We start from the raw sequence: 20,879 nt of genomic DNA, 5'->3' as shown, positions 1-20,879 counted from the left end.
TCAAATGCATGGTATATGCTATCAAAAACATTAGTAAAACCGACACTTGGAAGTTCTCGAAGGAAACATGGCTTAAATCTGGTGACAATAAATCAAACAATGGTTTTGGGAGGGCTTTTATAGCATACCTTGATACAAGAAAACACCTACAACGTCAAAGCAATGTACCTGTGTATATGCATCACAAAAGCATTGGACAAAAGATTGTGTCAATAAGACTAGAGTAAAAGGCTCATACCACATATCGACAAAGGGGATAAGGAGTACAAGAAAAGCCAACGAGCATGAAGATAAAGAAGTCCAAAAAGATGAAGAAGATCAAAGGTTGCCAAAGAAGCAACAAAACCAAAAAAAAAGATGAATAAAATATTTTGCAGTGCTGTAAACCAAATTTTTTTTATTATAGAGGATCTTAATCTGCTTCCCGTAGTGGATGTAAAAAACCTACCAATATATAAAGTTTCAAGCCTTAACTTGACTAGGCTGCCAAAGAGCTAGTCTCCTGGTCCATGTTTGCATGCAGGGGGGGCAAAAGCCAGCAAGGGTAGACTCATCATTTGAGAGGGGCTGTTGAGAATAGTGAATGATGCTTGTATGTACTCCCATAAAGGCTTGCCCATAAGTGGATTTGTACTAGAGAGAAGCAATGATGAATGCTCTAAGAAGAGATGTCCAAAATCCCATAAGCACGATGAGGAAAAGTGGTACTATTCAAAAAGCTATAAAGGCATGTACTTAAAAGTCATTTGAATGGAATGGTACTTTTCAGTTTGAGTTACTCAAGATTGTGTTTATGAGTCCAAGATAATCTATCTTGCAACCTAATTCGCTTGAGTTACAATTATTTATCTCAATTATGTTTTATATTTATAATCTTCATCTGCCATAGCTAGCATAGCTCTAGATCCATGTTTCCCAACAATAAGAGGGTCTAAGGCCAGAAGTAGGTGGTTGAGGTTTGATAGAACTAGAGAGTTTAGTAGGCTGATGGTTGTTTCTTGGTTTGCTCCTAAGGTTGTGGCTTGGCCTCATGTTCAATGGGATTGGTTGGAGCTACGTGTGTTGCGCTCCTAGGTGCTTCTGAGGTCTGAGGGGCACTAGTGGGACTAGATTCAAGCCTAGGCATCGGTGCTTGATGTTTAGGTGACCATTTGAACTAGGGTTCATGGGCTTTTTCTTTGGGTTTAGTGGGTTGTTGGCATTGAAGCTTGGCAAGTTGTGACAAGTCACAACCCCCCTCCTTAGACTCGATAGTGGGATTCTCTATCAATGGCTTTGTAGACTTTGATGGAGTTACGGAGCCATTGTTGAAAACTATGACAATACGTACGTTGCATGTGGCAAGGTGAATTCACTAGGACTCGTATTGGACATTGCAATGATTTTGCTTTTTAAACATGCGTCCTAATAGTGATTCCATACCTACATCTTTAGTGTTTGGCAACACATAGAAGATCATTGGCATGCTTTTAGACTCGATCGAGATGGCAACCTTGCACTTCCTCAAGAGTGCATGTGATTGGCCTCCATACGGGCTGAGTTTGGCATTAGTGGGTTGTAGCTATGGTTTGTTGATTTGAAGCCAATGATTGTGAGTCATGACATTAAAATCAGCTTTCTCATCCATCAATGCATTAAAGAAGCCTATGCCCTTTCCTTCTAGGGTTTCAAGTTCTATGTTGCCAGTTTGTCTGATGATGCAAACTCTGAAAGGTCCTAGCTGCCAAAATTTAAATTTCTGTTTTTGTCCCTTGAGTGAGTATAATAGTACTAAGTCGCCCTATTCAAAGTCTCACTGGTTGACATGCTTGTCAAACCAGTTTTTGTGTCTTGTCTTCTCGCATATTAGTGCATGGGTGGCTAGAAGCTGAGTCTCCAATAGGCGTTCTAGCTCGACTAAGTGCTTTGTCCATGCCTCCTTTCCATCCCATCTCTCTTGATGAGCAATTCTCAGGCTAGGAACGAAGAACTCTACATGTAGAATTGCTTTAGTTTTGTAGGTCAACATGAAGGGAGTTTGTTCCATATCTATTTTATAAGCTGTGTGGTAGGTCTACTAAGCACTTTGTCCATGCCTCCTTTCCATTCCATCTCTCTTGAAGAGCAATTCTCAAGCTAGGAATGAAGAACTCTACAGGTGGAATTGCTTTAGTTTTGTAGGTCAACATGAAGGGAGTCTGTTTCATATCAATTTTATAAGCTGTGTGGTAGGCCCATAAGGCTTCCATGAGCTTGTTATCCCAGTCCCTGCATGAAGTAGAGACTACTTTGGTCAGGACATTTACTAGAATTTTATTCATAGACTCAGCCTGGCCATTAGCCTGAGGATAGTATGTTAAGGATTTTCGATGGATGATTAGAAAGGCGGATAGGAGATGAGCAATCACTTCATTCGTGAAGTGTGTGCCTTAGTCACTAACAAGTTCAATGGGTAACCAAATCATGAGATCATCTGCTCCCAAAGGAACTTGATAGTGGTCCTAGCATCATTCTTTCTTGTAGCTCGTGCTTCCACCCACTTTGTGAGATAGTATGTGGTGGCAACAATGATGTATTTTGCTTGTGATTATTGTGCTACGGGACTGATTGGCCCAATAAAGTCGAATCTCCATTTCTTGAATGGTTTCCTTGTGATGATCGGACTTAACACCATTTTTTCCTTGTGAACTCGTATCTTGGTCCTTTGGCACTCATCATAGTGCTTTACGAATCGTGTTGTGTCTTGGAAAAGAGTAGGCAACCATAATTGAGGCTACAGCACCTTGCGGGCTGTTGTGTCTCTACTAAAATGCTCTCCTACTATTCTATCATGTGCTTCTGTGAGTGCATCATGCATTTCATGCTTGCACACACATCTACGCAACAATCCTTCTTGCCCTAGCCGATAGAGTTGGCCTGCTATCAATTGATAAGGTTTAATTTTGAGAATGAGCTGCCTAAGCCAGGCTTTCTCTATTGGTCATTCAGGGAGTTCGTGCTCAAGCACTTGGACTATGTCAACTACTTAGTAAGGCATCAAATTAGCTCTAAAAAAATATCTTTTGCTGGATAGACTGAATAGACGTGCATCAGGTAGTATGTCTGCAATGCCTTGCCTAGTGGCTTCTCCTGTGGGGATGTGAGACATGTGGTCAGCCATATAATGTTGCTTTCCCTTATGCACAACCACGAAGAAGTCGAATTCTAAAAGTAGAAGTAGCCATTGAGCTATGCATCCTATGGCGCATGGTTTATTAACAAGGTAGAGCATGGCTTGATGGTCAACAAAGAAGGTAAAGGGTGTAGCCAAAAGATCGTGCTAAAACTTCTTTACAACAAATACCATGACTAACCTCTCTCTCTCTGTTGTCGAATAATTCATTTTTGTATTTGTGAGTTATCTGCTAGCAAAGCTCACAGGATAGTCTAAGCTGTGTTCACCAGACTGGCACAACATCGCTCTTACAATGAATTTAGAAGTGTCAATGTGAACATGAAAGGTGATTGTCCAACCTGGTTGTATGTATCCTATACATATTTATGTCCCCCAATTCAACATGGGATTGTACTTCCCCATACCTATATTATCCTTTGAAATGTTGAGTGGAGAAGTACCCTATGAGCTATACCCACACCAATAAGTCCTCTTTTTGTATTTGAGGGCAAAAACCTTTGGAGTCAAGATGGAATGTAAAAGAGTGGAGATAGATGGATAGGACACAGGGTTAGCATGAGAATACATGATTACACTAATGGGGTATTTAAGATGTTGAGAGACCAAATTGTAGCATCAATTATCAATAATCAAGTCTCTTTTACCCTTCCTTTCAGCTTTCATGAAATCCCTTGTCTTTCTCTCCCTTTTCCTATATTTCTCTCTCCTTTGCCAGTATTTCTCTCTCTTATTCTCTCATCTTCTCACTCTTTCTCCATCCTCTCTATAGTCTCTCCCTTCTCTCCTAGATCTCCTTCATTACAATGCTTAGACTCCTAAGCCCATCAGCCACTCATACAGTGCCCCCTTGTAGCCCAATTGGCCACCACCTTGGTATAAGACAAGGCAAACGAGTCCAAATGTGAATCACGATGGCCTCCACCATTGGACCCGCTTCATGGCCCACATGGTATTCTTGGAAGTAAGGATATCCCCCCCTCCACATTTGAGATTGGTTAGCCTTCTCAGAGTCAAGATGAGTCTCTCTTGAGCTCTACCATCATCCATGCACCCAATCCCCCTGTAAGACCCTTGCCCCATACTAGCCGAACCTCACCCACTCTCCCTAAGAGCCCTAGTGGGCCTTATCTGGCTCAGCCCCATCATGGACAACACGGTATTAATGGCTATCATGGTAAAAATGGGTAGTATGGGTTCAATGCACAATATGGCATATATGGACAACATGGTATGTATGGGTAACATGGTATGCATGGATAGTAATACTACCATGGGTAGCAAGGCCCCAACGAAATTCGTGACAAGATCATTCTTACCAAGTATAATGTGCAATCACCATCCCCATCGAATTTGAAAGAATGGACATCCAAATTAGAGTCCTATTTCAATATTTATCCATGCATTGATGATTAGAAAAATTCTCTTTGCTTCTCTCCATCTAGAGGGATTTGCCCACACATGGTGGCACTACATCTACCGTGAAAATAATCAATTCATTGATTGGGAAGACTTCAAGATGCATATGATTCAGGTTTTTGTATCCCCAGTGGAGAAAGAACAGTTAGAAAGACAATGGTATCAGATTGACCAACGTAATCTCACAGTATGGTAGTATATTGATTAGTTCATGAACTTGACCTTGTATGTTGAGACTATTAGTGATGATGTAGAATTGCATAAGTACATCTATTGGTTAGAGCTTAGCTTGTGGACTAATGTATTGGCTCAAAAGCCTTCCACTTTATTTGATGCAATCTAGTTGGTTGAAAGATATGCAAGAAAGTACTGTAAAAATGAGAATTTTTAGCAAGGTTATGGACAACCCTGCAACCCATTGAGGTCAGTCCCATATGGGGGTGTTTTTAGTTTAGAGGCAAACCCATGCCTAGTAGCAACCCCAAAGTATCTACTTACCCCCCTTAATGTTGAAAGAAAACATGGTACTTTTGGGACAGCACTTGGCTCTAATTGGGAGAGTAAATATGTTGAAAATAGACCCCAAACTATATCAACCTCGACTAATCCAAGTGGTCAAAAGTTTATCTCCCAAGATGCTATGAAGGAGTAGAAATAAAAAGGCCTATGTTCTAAATGGGGTGACAAGTACACGGCCAACCATGCCAATTCATAGCATGTATGTAATGGAAGATCTAAATAATGAGAAGAAGGAATTGCATGCAGAAAATGAGGAGTATGCTAAGGATTTGGACCAGAGAAGTTCTATGATCTAGATGATGGGTTTCCCTTTAACCTAGGTGGTTTCCCATCTCATGCTCTTGATTTGACTACCCCTACTACACCCCACCTAATTACCACTTTCCTTTGCTCCATCTACATGGATGAATGGACTAGCTCTAGGAACTCCAATACTCTATGCATTCAAGGTAGTATTAACAGAACACATGTATTTATCCTTATGCATAGTGGTAGTACATACAACTTTATCAGTAAATCAACCAGATCAATTGAAATGCACTACTATGGAATTATAGCACCCCCCTAAAAGTTTAGGTAGCAAATGGTGAAGAAGAAATCAATACACATGTATGCTCCATAGTTCCTCTATGCTTGGTTGAAAATTATATGGCATTAGTTGATCTAATTATATTAGACATGGGCCCTATTGATATTGTCTTGGGTTTTGTGACTGGCTAAAAAATTTGAGTAAAATTGCTATAGACTTCTCTCAGCTCTACATGGAGTTTATTATGCATGGACAACTCATCCACTTAGAGGGAATTCATGATAATATTGATTGTTGGCTAATTACAACAAAGTAACTCAAAAGGGAGTTTAAGAAATGTTCACAGATCTTTGTCTCGCACTTGAATACTAAAAATTCAAATCAACCCTCCAAAGTGTCTTAGAATTCATCCTTGAAGGCTTTACTTGAGGAGTATAATGATTTATTTCAGATGCCTACAGCCCTCTCATATTCTTCCCAAGTGCAAGGTAAGGAATGAACCTTAGTGACAAGGGGTTCATCAAGCAAGCCGATATTAAGTCTTTCGTAGCTCCTAGAGAATGTGGTAAAGGTGTTATCCAAGAGCTTGATGCAAGTCACCAAGTCATCTCCCGTATTCTCAGCAAGGTCCTCGGCGAGGACCGATAGAAATGAGCATCGCTCGTAGGAAGGCTTAAGACTTGTTGGTGGTTGGGGTGGAATTGGGCTAGACAGTGATGGTTCTAGTGGCAGCGGACTTGATAATGGTGTGTCTAAGGGTAGATTCGTAGTCTAATCCGTGTGTCCAGTGCTGCTTTGGTGTACCAAGGGTGTATATTGTTTTTCCAACTAGACTTCATCTCCCCTATTTGAGGGGTTGATATAAATATGTCTAAAATTAATCTATTACTATATTTCATAAGAAGAAACAAATCATTCTTAGCTCAATTTGAGAGAAGTTTGTGAATTATTCCTAGGGGGTGAACCTCCCAAGACTGCACCTACTATAGTTAATTATTATCTTCAATTGACATCTATGTGTAAGCATGGTTGATTCATCCATCTTATATATTTTGCTAAGTCCTCTAACATAGTGAGAGAATAGACACACACTCTCTTTCTCTTTTTTAATGAATTATGAAAAGGAGATATGATTATGAAAAGGGGAAAGGTGAGTCTTTGAATAATTGTATGTGGCTCTCCCTTCCTCCCTCCCTCTCTTTCTCTCTCTATTTCTTTCTCTTTCTAGAGAGAGAGATGAATTTGTTTTTTTGATTAGACAAATTAAATGAAATGATATTTTAATAGTTGACCATATGCATGCAATGTATATATACTCTAAAAACATCCACAAATGCACATATACAATAAAAAAAGAGTTGAATTTCTTTTTTCATTGAAGATTATAGATGGGTTAAAAGTTTTAATTGTTGAACATATTCATGCAATATATACATACTCTAAAACCACACACAAATATACATAGACTATAAAAAGATACGAATAATATATGTACATATACACATGCAAGCATGTACATAGTCGTGTAGTTTACTATCGGTATATCCTCTATATCACATGTGTTCAATGCCTATTTATAAATATCATTAATTGTAATTTTTTTTCTTAATAAAATATAACCCTTTTCTATTCAATATGTAAGTAAACCCTTCATATGGGACCCTTTTGTATGTAAAAAGTGTGTTAAAATGGTATTTTGAAACTCCCTTACGTTGAACTCACATAATACATACATACATTTAAAATTGACCTCCTCGAGTGTACACACTTGTGCAAACACATACACACATGTATGCATATATACACACACACATGTGTGTGTGTGTGTGTGTGTGTGTGTGTGGAGACATGTTCATACACATAAATATATATGAGTGAGAGAACACACACACACACACACACACACACACACACACAGAGCAAACGGAGAGATAATAGAGACACACTTATAAAATATGCACATACAAACATGAGCACATGCACATGTATAGACACACACATCCACATATACACATACATACACATATATGCATACAATGCATGTACACACACTCACTCACACACACACACACACACACACACATGCATACAATGCATATAGACATGCAAAATGGAGACCTATCAACATACATCTATTCTCCATTGGCAAACAAGAGCAATGAGCCTTCCACTCACCTTCGTTAATGTGTTGTATCAATATTGACCCACATTTGTTTAAGAGAAACTTTATAGAGATAAATACACGATTCGATCATAAGGCTTAGTGTATGTAGAGCAATATATGACATAACTTTTTTTTTCCTTTTTGGATTAACACAAGAAGTTGTAGGTGTGGAGTAACTATCTAAAATCCCCTTTCTACATAGGACCATGAGCTATGATTGGATATTCAATTGGTAGAAGGTTTAGCATTATTTGTGGTAAGGTCCACAAAAGCTGGCTTCGTAGGTAATTGTAATACTTCAGACTCCCCAGAAAGCATCATGGTTATTGTTGTCATGGTTGGTCTCAATGTTGGACTTGCTTGCGTACACAAGAGAGCAACATGAATGACACGCAAAAATTCTCCAGCAAACAAGGCATCACTTCTTAGACATTGGTTTACAAGCTCCAGCTGTCACCTTTGTTGGAACAATCTCCATGCCTACTAGTACAACAAGTTTCAACAAAGCAATTGGTTTAATAATATAATATGCTATAGAAGGGAAGACTTAATTAATGGCCATTGTGCTTGTTTCTAAGCAAAATCTAATGAGAAGCATTACGTAAATGAATATCCCAATATATAATAGCTGATGAAGGAAGGCTCATGCATCCATCTCTTACCAAGTCAGGAACTCCTCCATTGAAGTTCCTCCTTCTGGTTGCGACCTCAAGGCTAACGACACCAAAGCTGAAGACATCAACCTTCTCACTGAGCTCCCCATGGATAGCATATTTAGGGGCAAGATATCATCTTTCATATGAAGAATAAAATGTAATTAATTAGTACACTAGGGCATTATGCACATAATTCGACTTGCTACTCTATCTATGGTAAAGCTAGCATATATATGATAGGCACAAGCAATATCTAATAATCATCCCCTCCCATCAATAATATTGTAGGAATTAATAAGTCATACACTTACAAGGTTCTAGCCACCCTTGTGTTGATATGTGACTCGTCTTCTAAGAGGAGCCTCGCAAGGCCAAAATCCGCAATAACTGGGTTGAGACGGTAATCCAATAGAACATTACTTAACTTAATATCTCGATGGATGATACGATCGTGGCACTCCTCGTGAAGGTACGCCAACCCACGAGCCATGCCCAAAATGATCCCAAAACGAGTAGGCCAATCTAGCTTCAGTATACCCTCTATCCCATGTGGGTTATGCCATTACAAGTGATCTACCTAAATCGATCTAATTGTCTTGCGACAAGAGGTGGTCTTTTCTTGGGGATGCTAATATTTTTCCTAAAAAGGTGTAAATAGTTGCAAGACATGACATTACATGCAAATATGCGATTCATTGACTTTTTCCTTCTATGCAACTAAAATGTACAATGACCATTTCTTTTTCTTGCCTAAACTATAATGATTGACAATTTAGGGCTAATTCATATAAAAACCTACGTTGAATTTCAACAAGAACTATGCTCATAACCCTTCGCTTAATGCATTGAATTCAAATTTTAAGATGAAATGCATCTTTTTCCAAATACAACTTCGATAAAAGAAGTTCATGCATGACGAATGTCATAAGACTATTGTTGGCTTAATCGATCCTACAACACTTAACCCAACCTAGGATGTAATTAACATCGCATGCAACTTGCAAGGTACATAAATCCCTTTCATGTAATGCAACTACTTGGACAACATCCAATGGACAACAACAATTATCTCATACGAATCCACAACTAGAACAAATCCACCTTTTATGCAATATGGGATTAGGTTTGCAACTTGGAAGTGCAAGCAATGTGCAACATGCAACTAAATCTTGTAAGATGAATGAATAATTGCATTCATAACTTTTCCCATGAAAATTAAACGTGCCTAATGCATCCCTTTTATGTGGAATTAATCTTCTAAGAACCTAGGCATTGGGGTTCGGGGTGTTATCCACACGCGAACTCGGAGTAGAAGTTCCCGCATGTGCGCCTCTCGCCATTTTCTTGGGGGCCATTTGACGCAGTAATTTTGTTCCAACAACTCTCCACTGAGTTACTCCGTGTATCGAATCTATGTCTGTACGATAAACTCCTCCTCCCACACAGGACACAAGCCTTAGGGACTTGGTTTTAGGAAACCCGAGGAAGCACGGGGGAACGAGGCCTATGGAGGCTTAAAATTAGAAGCTTCTAAGCTTCTGTCTCTGTCAAAAATCGCGGAGAGAGAATGAAGTGATGGAGGATATGATGATGAGGATAATGATGGAAATGATGATAATAATGATGATGATGGTGGTTGTGGCGATGAAGGCAGCGTGGCACCTAGTGGCAACGGGCTAGGGGCGGCAGGAGCACGGTGTGAAGGGGGCGATAGCGGGCAGCATGACTGCTCCCTCTCTCTCCTCCTCTTACAAGCTCTAGGGGGGGGTCATATAGGATGGGGGGGGGAGAGATAGCCACCCACATGGCTTCACATGCCTCCTCCCTCCCTCATGCATTTCCACCACTCTAGCTCAAGCCTTCTCACACTCCCTCTCCCTATCATGCATCGGCTGGGGGGAGGGGGTTAATAATAAAAAAAATTGCCTTGATTTTTACCATTATCCATTTACCTTTTCCTTTGAAGAGGCATTCCCGTGCGGCCTACGGGTTTTTAGCCTTGGCCTCTTTTGCACAACGCGGCTAGAGTTTACTGACGCGCGTGCGGGGTAAGCACTTAACCACCACATTTACCGATGCGGGAGATTATGTTAGTTTGCTCTTTGCATGGATTACGAGTCTTCAATATTTTGAGGCGGAAATATTACATTGTAACATACCCATGTTTCCTACAATGCACTAGTTTAAAAATCCAAAATTTTAATCCTTAATGTCATTTCATTAGCCATTAATTTGTACAAAAAATTAACCATGACCAAAGGTCTCCAACAATTTACCCTTCTCTCCAAAGTCTTAGGCATGAGCTTGAGGAGACCTTCATTTACAAGAAATATTTCCCATATTCATGCATTCATTCCAAAGTTTGCATAGATAATGTTAACAAACATCTTGAGGTTATGAGAACTCCATTAGTAGCCCATTAGGACCAAGATATTTTGCTTGCTTCTCTAAATATTGAAAACAACATATTCTATCTATTCTAGAGAAACAGGTTGATTAAGTACTAAAGGTGTGTCTGTTCACATACAATCCATCACAATCTGGCTCAATATGTACAATTTCAACTAAGACTCAAAGCTTTCAACTACCTTTTTATCCTTAGCACATGTAACCATCTACATCCTTTAATGTTGCAACTATTCTCTCTTATGTTTACAATTGAGTGCATTGAAATATTTTGTTAGGTGCATCTCCTTCTAAGTTCTATGATGCCTTCAATGTTAAATGCTTCTAATACCTTCAATTGTACTTTGATACCTTCAATTTTAAGAGATTCTAACTTTGAATATAGCTTTATAAGAGAACACAATCAAAAAGGTACAAAGCTCATGCATGCAAGCACATCAAGAAATTTTTCCCTTCACTCACAACTGTATTGCTAGGTGTCTTTCTCTTTCCATACCATTTTAATTAAAAAATAACAACATTAATAGCACTAATCTACTTTTATTTCAATACCATTAATAAACCATGCTTCTTGAGTAGCTTAAAAGTAATCCTTCTCCTTTAAACCAATTGAAAAGCAAGAATTCCTCCAATACATTTCATCGTCCTAATCAAATTGAAAGAGAGTACCAAAATCACATCATTCGAGGGTGCAACATGATGTAAAGCATATAACATTATATATTGGAGTAAGCCACTACCAACCATGAATGGAATAGAGCTCATTTGATCTAGCATCCCTCCACAAACTATTATCATGGCTCTTATGCTAAGTGAGAATCTATTAATTAAATGATCTTGAGGTAACAAGCTTACCAACTCCATCTTTCCTCATAAATAATTGATCATGAACCATGTGATGTAACACTTTCTCCTAGTCTTGTATTCTAATCCCCCATCACCAAAACAACATCTTATTTTAGGAAATCTTCCTTGAATGCATTCCATTTCCTAGATACAATAGAAAGTTCATATACCAAAAGCACAAGGAAGGACTTATCACCCGTATGCAACCTCATCATAATCTTGCTCTCAAAACCCTCTAACTAGCACAAAATCTTTGGCTTGAACTATTGCTTGTTGACAAGCAATCACATACCACCTTCTCTGTATGACAAGAACTAGAAAATACATCACAACCTAGGTTTTTCTGCTCCTTCCCATTTACCTTCACCCAAGTTAACCTCTTGAAGCTTTACTAATTCCACTCTTGTCTTTTTTAACCATGTCATTATCTTAGATTTGTGAGCAAAGGCCCCTAATATTCCATGTAAAACATCCTCCTCATTATAGAGATCAAAATCTACCATATTTCCATCAAGCCCCAACAAAGACAAGTAGATGTTCCTCTCAACAAGAGGAGGACGCACTAGTTTCTAAACTGAAATATTATTTTGCCTTTTCGTTTTCAAACCTAAGGGAAATATTGATATTTATGTGCCCATCAAAATATTTGGTGATGAAAATCTTAGAGACACCAAAAGATATGACATTTCCATGAGCTATATATGGGAAGCCTTTTGATTCTCACAAAAGGTGTTTCAAAACACTCTTCATCTACCTCTAGGCTTTCAATGTTTCAAGGTTTCAAAGTATGGCACCTTACTCCTTCACTTTTGTTGTACAAGGTTTTGTTGTTTATTGTTTTTAGGTTGCCTCCTCCTCTTTGGATGTCCTATGTTTTTACAACCATGGATGGAGGTTTAGGAATCTCCATTGCAAAACAAGTTTGAGTTTTTTATTCTTTAAATTATTAGTTGTAGTCATTATATGAGCTTTATGTATGGAAAGTGATAGTAGGGGGTCATGGCATTGAAGGTTTCAAGGTTTACCCATTAACTTGTCTTAGCCCAAAAAATTTGAATGCATAGGTTGACTTGACGTAGCATCAAAAAGCCCATTCACCATGTTAGCTTTCAATCTTGATTTGGAAGACTCTCCAATGAAGTCAAAGCCTCATCCTTTTTGGCTTTGAATTTGCTAGAAAGTCCAAAAAATCAAGATTAGAAGTTTATGTGGGAAAATGATATTCTAGTGTGGTCAATGGTTGACCTCTTAGACAACAACAAGAACATGTAAAAGGCATGAATGGACTTCCAAGACTACACTTCAATGCATGTTGGAATCTTCCAAGCCTATCACTAGGATTTGAATCAGTTGTTGCAAATACATACACCAAGATATGGATTAACTACAATTATATGAAAAAGCTATGGAAGTCAAGTTGTCAACACTTGAGAGGGATCATCCCTCCAAGTCTCATAGATTTGCCTTCAAATCACAAACAAAATCAAAGGTATTAGACAATAGCCACAAATGCACCCCATCATGAATTGTATTTCCCTTGAATTCTTTAAGGTGAGTAGGCCCCAATTTACTCAAATGAGCCTTAAAGCCCAAGAATTAAATGAACTCCCACACATTTACCACTTATAATCAACGAGAAATAAAAACCACTTGGGGACTAGCGATGCTCTTTATCCCACTTTTGACTTTGATTAATCATTTGAAGGGATGACAAAGAGGACTTGGGTTACTAATTTACTCTATTGCTTATTCTTGAGACTGAATCAATCATAACTTTGGAATGTATTAGGTGCTCAATTGATATCTTAGGCTCATAATCAACAATGCATGCTATATTGATAGGCTTGACAAATAATGCTTGTTGTCCAAGTGTATTCGTGTTGTAGTGATAAGCTTGAAAAGTAATGCGCATGTTCAAGTGTAGATTCACCCCATATGTGCATTCTTTTTTTGTCATGAGGCTTCATTCATTATAAGGGAATGGTGTATCAACTCCATCAAAGACACTTGATGGTGGGTTTAGGGTTTCATAAATTTTGATGGAACAAGAATGTGTGTATAAGGAGAATGGATCCCCAAGGCTACACTTGAATGTGTGGTTGTATCCTTCAAGCCTATCACTAAGATATGAAATAACTAAGATTTTGTAACCAATATATGAATTAACTATAATTACAAAACAAATCCATGATTGTTTCCACTCTTCAAAACAAGTGTAACGTGCTTGGATTAGTTCTCTAGGTCTTTACATCATGTCTTAGCCCTAAACCAAATTTGAGAGGTAGTTAACCATATCCATGTCATTACATCCACATTGTGTATCTTCTTCCCCATGGAATCTTTGAGTTGATTGTGTAGGGCCCAATTTTTTCAAATAAAATACATAAAAGCCAAATAAATAAATTTGTATTGGCACTTTTACTTAGAATATTCTTGGGCAATAAGATTCATTATGCAGATGAAAATAGTATGTAGTCTTCTTCTAACTTTGATTCAACTTGAGGTAAGACTTGGAGGACTCGATGTTACCATCGAATTTCTCAAGTGCTTGTTGCAAATATGCTTCAATCATACCTCTAGAATGCGCCAAGTAGTCAATTCATATCTTAGTGTTGTAATCGGCAATTTCCTCATGTCATAGTGAAAGCATTGATGAATATCTCCAGGATTGCAAGTAGTTGGCTCAAAATTTTAAGATTTCTCTATTATTTAGACTTCTATATGGTAATATGTTGAAGATATGGGAGATCTCCCAATATCTATTGTAAATATAGGGGATTAATTCCTTCATTGTAATGTACCTTCAATCACATCCTTTTCTAATCTCACATTGAATATTAAGATTTACCTTATCTCATGCTTTATCATGTTGATGAATATTTATAAGGTATGTTTGTTGCTATGATCCTAACTATGATTTAGTCAACATCAAGCAGTCACTTCTCAGAATTTATCTACCTCATTGGTAAAACTTATTATATGTCTTAATTAAACCCACTCACCATGCATGTGTAAGCTTACATAAGTCTTAATTCTTTATAGGAAAATACCATTGAGGATGCACTCATGAATGAAAAAATACTACATTAGGAAAGCAAGTATTTATAGCATTTATGAGAAGAAGAAGAAATTGCCCATGTGTAGGCCAAAACCAAAAACTAGTTTTGACCGTGGTTTTGGCTTTAGCTTTCTAATCATGTTTTCATCAAATTTTTGGAAAATTGTATTTTTATTTTAGTAGTATATTTATATCATTTTTCATGAAAAATAAAATAATATTAAATCATTACATTGTTTCACCAAAAGCATTAACTCCATATTAATGAAAGAGAGAGAATCAAAAGGAATTTCACAATTATTATCACCCAAAGTCAGTGCTTGAAACTCCCACTTGAAGGTGGTTTCAATCTACTACACTATATGTAAGCTATTATAAGCATGAGCTAGTTTAAGAACTGGCTTCAAGATTATTTTTGGAATTAGACTCACATGATTTGAATTGAAATCAAAAACCTTTGAAACCAACCAAAAAAAATTTTGGGTTCTCGAAGAATGACTAAGGGACTAAAATGGGGGCACACTCAAGTGGACATTAATACCATTGAACACTATTAACACTCACTTTGTAAAGGTATTGCTCCCCTACTACATGTATAAATGCATACAATAGGCAAGATGCCATGGGAGGAGGGAGACGGTGTCGAAGGGTTTATGAAAGCAATGTCGCGTCTTCAGAAGACTTTGATAAATTTCTGGATAGAAGATCAGCAAAGATGCGAAGATGAAAAAAAAAATCTATGTACAAAGCTGTTGTCACTATTTTAACAGTGACCAGTTGAGCTAGTAACCCTTTTCCAGTCTGTAAGAGACACAAAACAAAACTTTGTAGCAACAAATAAGGTGAAATCAGTGAATGTTCCAAGTAGTTTGTTCATGACTGAATATGTAGTAGATAACACCAAATGCAGAGCTTGTTATAGCAAACAGTACCATACATAAGCTACTGCATGGGACCAGCTAGTTTACAGCCTAGAGTGTTGGAAATAGTATACGGTTGATAGGCACAAAGCCTTTTATACTGTAGATAGAGTATTGACTGACAAAGTAGGACTACAATCGTCATGTTCATATCATCCAACTCAGCTCTGAATGCTTTGTAACCTCTCCATGCACTTGTACATCAATCATTGTATAACACAGCCACTGTTTATGCATCATCTTTAATGATATAGTTCCGTACTTTTAGCCTGGTTGATTGCAGTACTAGGACAGCATATCTCACAGCCCAACACAGCATTATCATCTTCAAGTCTAGCACATGTTCTTTGTAAATTACTGACATATGTTAGAAAATTTTGAGTAACCTTTTCTGTTTGCTGAAAAAGATAGCATTGCTCCAGCAGCTTCATCTCTCCTATCGTAACTTCAATGGGTACTCTTGTGTCAATTCTATGCACATAGTAGAGATCGATACAATCCACACCCAATCTCTTCAAGCTTGCCTCACAGCAGGCACGAACATATGTGGGATCACCTCTGAATGTTCGCTGTCCATTTTCTATAGTGATTCCAAATTTTGTAGCCAATTGGACTTTGTCTCGTATTCCCTTAAGTGCTTTGCCTAGAAGAATTTCATTGAGATGTGGTCCATAGACATGCGAGGTGTCGAGGAAGGTGACGCCCAGCTTTGTGACTGCGTAGTGGATGAGGTCGTTCATGTCCTGATCGGGCTTGGGGGGCTGTACGAGAAGGACATGCCCATGCAACCGAGCCCCTGGGCAGACACTTCCAGGCCCTGTGACCCGAGCTTGGTACGAGGCACCGCTGGGAGGGAGGTTGCCATAGCTATCTTGCTCGCTCTCGCTCTCTCAGCTTCTCCTTGTCATCGTCTCCCAAAATCCCTTCGTTCCTCTGTTCTACTGCATTTTCAATGTCCTCCCCTCCATGCTACCTTTAATCGATCCTTCTCATTCCTTCAAGTCCAAGAATACTCTTCAAAACCAGTCCACTATTGAACTGCAGAGTATTGTATATCGTTCACCGTCCTTGAAAAAGCTCCCTTCCCTGTTTTTCTGCGTGTCTTTCCCCTTCCTCCTTCCTCTATTTTCCTCATCATTCGTCTATTTTCTTCCTCATTCAGCCGCAGAATACCAGATTTTCCCCCTTTCTGATTCTCTGTTCAAAAATAGTATTCTTTTTCCCCCCACAAAGGCTCTTTCAAAATAGTTCTTGTTTTGCTTTTGCTTTTTCACGCCCCCTTTGTCCATCATATTCTTGATTTTCTTCCAATCAATTCCCAATCCTTTGAGTCCCCATCACTGTAGAAATGGCAGGGATTCCATGCTCAAGGGCAAGCTGCACATGAGCCTCATGTTCATCTGAAAATTCACTGGTCTTCTTAAACTCCCTTGTCGATACCATTTGTATCTTCAGCATAAGCAAACAACTTGGGAAGCTCGGAAAAACCATACTCATTGCAGATCTAGAACCCATTCTCCTTCTAATTTGTTTATACCAAATATCAGATTCAATCCCAAACAGCGCTTGTCTCTTCTGTAAAATTGAACATGAACCAACTGAAAGCAAAATGTTCAAGCAAAGCAAAGCACAACGTCTATGTCTAAGTATGTACAAAGTAACAAATCTCACGCACAACTTTTGGGTGGTTTTCACACCTCGAATGCACAGCAATATGACATCCACCCCCTCTAATCCTGCGCATCCTCCGGATGGGCCAACTACCCATGATCATTATCATCTAGATCCACAAACAGATCAATCTCTTCATTATGCATTTCCGGTGTCATATCATCTGTTTCTTCCATTGGAATTTCTTATCGTTGCTCTTCTCTTGAAAATTCTTCCAATGCATATTCCTCATCATTTCTTTTCTTGAAAATCTTGATTCTTTTTCCAGCAATAGGCACTCTAAGCACTGTCCCATCCAATTCTGTCAACTCATATGTTGCATTATCAAAGACATGTCTGACTATGTACGGCCCAAACCATCTTTTCACCATCTTCCGAAGTGCAGTATGCTGATTTTCAAGGCTGCTATCAAAGACCAATACCCAATCTCCCTCTTCTATTGCTCTAGGCTGCAAGCGATGCCTGCTGTCAAACCTGTCCTTATTCCTTAGTCTAGCAACCTTCAACCTGTCAATAGCTAGCTGAATATCCTCTGGTCTCCTCTCCAACTGTAGAATCCGAAGAGCTAAGAGCTCCTCTCTCATCAAATCCTCCTGCCAAGGTAAAACTGACCAAGTCAAAGCACAAGTCTCAATCGGCATAACAGGTTTCTAACCATACATCAACTCTGCAGGCATATATCCTGTGGTAACACTATGAGTCGTACGATCAGCCCATAAAGAAAATGGTAGAAGTCTTGGCCATTCTCCAATCCGTCCTCTGCATGCTTTGGCTAATGCTTTCACTATCGGCGGATGCCCTCTTTCACTCTTCCCATTTCCCTCTGGATTATATGCTGTGGTTAGAGCCAACTTGATTCCTAGCTGAGAGAAAAACTCTCTTGCTTCATCTGCATCCAATTCACCACGATCTGTAGTGATCTTACCCACACAACCATACCTGCAGAAAATTTCCTCCAATAAGAACTTACACACTGCACTAGTGGTCTTCGTTCTCAAAGATCTGCCCTCAACATGATTGGTAAGATCCTCTCTAGCCAAAACAATGTATCTCATCTGCCATAGACCCATAGGCATGGTAACCAAATCAACTACCCACTTATAATGAATGCATAGCGGATAGGTCAGATGAAGCTCATCTCGATGACGCACTACTGAATACATCTGGCAGTCTCTGCAAGTCTCAACAAAGTGAGAAACATCTCTATACATGCCTTTCCACCAATATTTCTCCTTGATTTTCTCATAAGTAGCCCATACTCCTCTATGACCAGCCCAAGGACTCTCATGAAACTCCCTCATCACCTGTAACTGTGTCTCTCTATCGCAGACAACCCGCAAAGGTAATCCGCCTCTTTTCTTCGGATGCTTCCAAAGAAATCCGTCCTTGAGAAAATAACCATAGGCTTTCCTTCTGATCTTCTTGAACTCTTCATCTGTCCATTCATCTCTTTTGCTTAGTGTACTAAGGTACCTGCCAATCTGCAATCAATCTCCAACATAGAGTTCTTCTGTGAAAGCCACAATATCATAGACATGACAAACATGATCAACCATAGTGGCTGAAATTTCTGCATCATCCTCTTCTGCAAGTAGAGTCTCCTCATCATCATATCTAGCTCTAGACAACATATCTGCCACTGGATTATCCTTCCCTGCTATGTATTTAAATTCCGGATTTAATGACTTGATGTATGCAATCCATCTCAACATAGCTATATCCGGAGTAGAGCAACTCGTAATCATACCAATCAATGGCAAGCAATCTGTCTCTACCACAACTGAAGCTCCAATAAAGTACTCCTTGTCACATTTGAGAGCTGTGACAATCCCCAATAACTCCCTCTTGATTTGCGGATATCTCCTCTGTCTCTCGTTTAGGACTTTCGCCCCAAACCGAATAGCATACCTATTTCCATCTGCATCATCTTGACCCACAGCCCAACCTATGCCAATTGGACTAGTGTCAACTGTCAATACAATAGGCCTTCCATAATTATAATCCGCTTTCCTAAGAGTAGGAGCATTCTGCAATAACTTCTTCAATTTTTGCATGGCTCCAGTGTGTCTCTCATCCCAATAGAATTTCTGCCCCTTTCGAAGCAGCTGATACAAACAATCTGCTATGTGTGCAAAATGAGGTATCCAAATCATATAAAACACACAAGCACCAATGAATCTCCGTACCTCTGAAGTAGTAGAACAATACTCTGCAATCTTGCCTATAGCATTCACCTTATCAGGTGAGGGTTTTCTGCCATAATATCCACACATATGTCCAACAATGACAACCTCATTTACTCCAAAAATAGATTTTTGCCCTGAAAGTGTCAAGTTCACTTCTTCTAACCTGGCCAAAATCTTCTCACATGCTGAAATATGATCAGCCACAAAGTATCTGCATCCTTGCTCATTTAGGCTCTCATTCTTCTCTTCTTCTGCACACCCCTTAATGGGCACATCATCCAAGAAAGGCATAGTAAGCTGAGGTATGTAATCACGAAGGACCTTATGCATGGCATTCATCATATGCGCAACAGAATTAGTGGCACCTTGAGGCAAGGTACACATCCTGACAAGCCCAATAGGAGTTCTCATGGTGGTTATGTCCCTGCTTTCCAAAGCCAGCTGAAACTGATCATATCCTGAATACAAACCACCCAAAGAATAGATGGCGCGTCCAGCAAATGCCTCTGCAAACTCATCCACAACTGGACCTATACCAACATTCCTGATAGTAACTTTGTTCACTGGCTGCATGTCCTGAATAAATCGAAGAGTACCATTCTTCTTTGGAACTGAAGGCTCAAGGATTCCCATCCTGATTTTCTCATTCAATAAATCAATCAACTTTGGCAAGTGTGCCTTAGGCACTGGAATAGGTCGGAGATTCCATGGAATATGACGAATAGTAAAAATGACCATAGAAGCAACAATATCAGAATTCACACATCCAATCTCATGTGGAAAAAAAGCAAATCCCTTTCCATGACGCTCAAGCATATCCTGAAAGCATTGCTTCTCTATGGGTAGCAGGAAATCACCATTTCCAATTTTCAATTCAGCAAGAGTCTCTGCTGAAAATTTATGACCAATATGCTCTGGATTCCTCAAAATTTGCTGTTTAGTAGCCCTCTCTATTTGCTGATCACTGTCAGGTGGAAGCGGTACAGCAACCAGCTTCACCTTCTTATCCAGAGTTTTGTATTTCGTGTCAACCCTGGCTTCATTATGCTCTTCTGCATTACATAAACCTTGCTGTAAATCAGCAATTCTGCACTCCAATGGCTGAATATTCTCAACCCTCTGCTCTATGGACTGCATAGAAACAGCCCCAAACTCTGAATGCTGAAATATTTCAGCACAGTAAACTCTGTTGGCTGAAAGTTTTCAGCCCTTTGTCTCTCTGAAAGCTGATCATAACCAGCTGGAAACTCTGTTTGCTGAATTTCTTCAGCACTCAACACTCTTTTCTGAGTTACCTCAGCCTCTGACTCAATCTGTGACATAAAATCTGCAATTTCATGAAACATGTCCAGGG

General features: G+C 39.1%; 1 pseudogene; it reads right to left on the bottom strand.

The window, feature by feature from the left end:
- Positions 1–7,951: 7,951 nt before the first annotated feature.
- Positions 7,952–20,879, bottom strand: part of LOC148015419 (cysteine-rich receptor-like protein kinase 8) — a 93,471-nt pseudogene continuing 80,543 nt past the window's right edge.

Source organism: Lygodium microphyllum, chromosome 24, assembly GCF_053477565.2.
Source record: "Lygodium microphyllum isolate KBCC chromosome 24, Lygodium_microphyllum_v1.1.10, whole genome shotgun sequence".
Lineage (NCBI taxonomy): Eukaryota > Viridiplantae > Streptophyta > Polypodiopsida > Schizaeales > Lygodiaceae > Lygodium > Lygodium microphyllum.
The sequence above is the reverse complement of the archived record's forward strand: the minus strand, read 5'-3'. Positions and strand labels throughout refer to the sequence as shown.